Below are 3,645 nucleotides of genomic sequence, written 5' to 3'. Positions count from 1 at the left end.
AAATGATACTGAAAGAAAGAAAGGAAAACAAACAGGAGATTTAGTCACACACAAAAAAATCTTTTTTTTATCTACAGCTAAATATATATAAAAAACTCCTTATATTAACTCTTTATATACTTATTTATATATGAATGAAAATAGATCTCAGATATCAAATTCACCAGTCCAAGCAACTGGGTAAGAGACCAATGGCCACACCAGTATGGACAACAAGTAAATCTAGCCCAGTATTCTCCCTCCAACAGTGACGACAGGGAATCATAAGAACAGTGCAATCATATTTAATACTTTCCTTCAAATACTCTTCCAATTATTTTTTGTTTCAGGTGGTTTCCTGAGCTTGTCACAGTCGGTCTATTTTGTAACTGCCAAAGGATTTCTCTCTGAAGTACTCCTCTAGTTTCTCTTTGGAAACATCTTCATCTATAACATGCTCTTACATCTCCGTCAGAGACATCCGCTATCATCTCTGATGAGAAGACCCACAGGTCTCCTGCCATCTGAGTGACTCTTTCATATGTTCTCATCTATCCCTTTTCCAGGCTGAAGTGTCGTCTTGTTTCATGTATGCAGCCTCCAACCACCCCTGCTGCCCTGCTGCCAACTCACTCAGTTCTGTACGGGCCTCCTGCAATCCTTCACTCTCTTGTCCCCTTTACTGCCTTGAAGAACAGCAAACTTTCCCATTTGACTACTCACTGCCTTTACCATCCCCTGTTATTATTATACTGAACAGCACAGATTCCAAGACCAAATCCTCAAAAACTCTGCTGGTAACTTCCCTCTTATACAAAAAAAAAAAATCAATCATTTACCCCTCGTCCTATCTTTTAATTCATTACTTAATACAGAAAGCCCTGCATTCCTATCCAATGGCTGCTCAAAAGCCTTTGATGTCAAACTTTACCAAAAGCCTTCTGGGAATCTAAATCTTAGCCACCTGTCCTGCCTCCAACAAGAAAACTCCAAGAGGTTTGTAAAGCAGAACTTATCTTTAAAGAAACCCTACTGACCCTTCCCAAGTTGATCCTACTTACTTCTGTGACTTTTATCCTTTGCTACAGTATCTATAAATTTGAATGGTATGGGTGTCAGGCTTACAGTCCTCTGGTCATTCTTGTTTTAAACACTGGCATAAAATTTGCCACCCGCCAGGCGTCAGGTACTCAGGGAGTTTAAAGCGTAAGATCAGATATTATCCTTAGCAAGTAAGCAATTTCAACCCTGAGGTTTTTTTAGGTCAACCCCTCTTGTTACCCCGCAAAAAAGGAATTTCAGTTTGGGAATCTTCCCAATTAGCAGTAAATGCCATTTCATTTAGCTTCTCTGCAGTAGCCATGCCCTTTCTGAGTGCTTCGTTCATACTGATAACTTAATCAACTGGCTGCACAGACCCTCTCCAGGGTTTTTGTTCTTGATGTATTTAAGAAGGATTTAGTAAAAGCATTGATTCTTTCAGCTAGCTGATCCTTGACCTTTTTTTTTTCCAGGCCGGTCTATTTTCACATTACATCTGCCAGGGTTTATGATGCTTTTTCAGTTGTGTATGGTCACAACTCTTTAAGGACACCACCAGTTAAATGCTTATTTTGCAGCTTTTAGCTTCATTCTGAGACAATTTTCTCATTCTAACAGGTTTTTTTTAAACTAAAGTAGAGGGCTATTGAGGTTTAATTGTTCCTGTTTCTACATTAGCTGTCCCTCTGCTGAATCTAACACACTCTGATGACTCTTACAAAATGTGGCTTTAATTCAAGTCTCTGAACTGGACATGACAGAGTACCAAATCAAAGGTCTCGTTAACCAGCTGCTTCATGAAACAATCACTAATAGTATATAAAACTTCGCTGTAGTATACATAAAAATTTTAGGTGGCTTTTCCAAGAATAAGGTTTCAGCAAATCCCACAGCCAAAAGCTATGTAATAGTGTGTTAATATATTAAGCACCCAGAGAAACACCGGAAAGATTTTTGGATTACTGAAGTACACATATTTCTTGCAAAGGAAGAGTAACCACTGTGCATAGAAAAATTGGTTCCAAGTTGAACAAAAAGGAATTCTTCCCCACCAGTTTACTTCTAGCATAAAAGAAGCTTTCATCAAATAGCTCTAATATACCTTACATGTCTTCCATAAAATCTACACAGTAAGAGAACCACTACTGTTTGTTGTATATAGAAATGTTATTACTGTATGGTTAATAAAGACCAACCTCCCTTTTAAAGCAAGTATTGGAATAACAGAACTAGAGACAAACCCCCAGTACAAGTGAGGACTAAATTTTATTAATAAGCCAGGAAACAAGTTAAATGTTTATAATTTTTATATTGTGGTAAATTCATATTATGGCAGTGGCTAGGACTGTCACTGTTCTATCTACCAATGGACTATAGGAGATTGTTCCTACCCTGTAGTGCTTTGGACCCAATAACACAGGTAAGGGAGAGGAGTCCCTTGACCTCCATCTCAGCAAATGAGGCACTGAGATACTGTCTTCCTGAAGATCATAGGAAGCATAATCTAGCTGTCTGAAATAACCTGCCTTAATCAAAACATTACTCCATTTCCTTCAGCCATTGTAGAAACATCAGAACATCAATATAATGTTATGGGTACAAGAAGGTCCCATCTCGAGAAGACAGATCTTCTCCTCACCCTGCTGAGACTCCGAAAAGCAGTTACATTTGTTTTGCTACATTACACCCTAGTACCCCTACAGAACTGGCAAGTAAGAGATTTCATTATAATTTTATCAGTGAAATTTCTCAGAAATTAACAAATGAAATACACAGCTTTCACAGATGTTAATGTCCTGAAAGTTTCATTATCATCACTGTGACGCAGCCCCCAAACTTCATTGGTGAATTTCTAAATCAAAACTAATGACTGCTGATGGAACTTGAAAATAACTTTTAAAGACATCAAATTCTCATTAGACTCAAGTATGTGGGGAAAAACTATTGGATTTTGGGGGAAGCAACGGAGCAGAAAGATAAACTTATCCATGGATTACTAAGTGCAATTTAGAATAACTAGAAATGAAGTTGCAGAGTCAATATTTTGCGGTGTGCCACTGGGAAACAGTTTGGTGTTCATACTAAATATGAATTTCCCGGAAAAGAAAAAAGAAACATAAGTCAAAGCTTTTGCCTTCCATAAAACACTTCAGAGTCAGAATCCATCACTGAAGGTGGGGCAGGAAACTCAACATCAGCGTAGGCACTGATCCAACACTAAATGAGGTCTTGGGCCAAGACCACCTACAGTGCCTTGGCATGATTTCTGCTTCAGTACCCACCAAACTAAGAGGCATGTTATTATAGTATAGGAATCAAGTTCCTCTAGAGCAGACACTTTTAGAATGATTTCTGGCTGAAACTGTTATGAGTGACCTCAGAATGAATCTGGTGCCACAGCTTTTGAAAAGGGGACACTTTGTCATCTGATGTCAATCATACTATTATGGAAAGTGGACTTCAACCAACAATACCAGCTTTGAAGCTCCCTTGCTACTGGAACAGGTGAATTCAGTATATCATATAGGGAATGATTCCTTTGGATTGCCTGGGCAGACAATCTATTCTGTAACAGCTCTATGCCTTGAAGGGAAAAGACAGGTGGAAGCAGGCGAGAATAAGAGC

This window comes from Calonectris borealis, chromosome Z, assembly GCF_964195595.1.
Source record: "Calonectris borealis chromosome Z, bCalBor7.hap1.2, whole genome shotgun sequence".
In the NCBI taxonomy this organism is placed as follows: domain Eukaryota; kingdom Metazoa; phylum Chordata; class Aves; order Procellariiformes; family Procellariidae; genus Calonectris; species Calonectris borealis.
Note: the sequence above shows the minus strand (reverse complement) of the source record.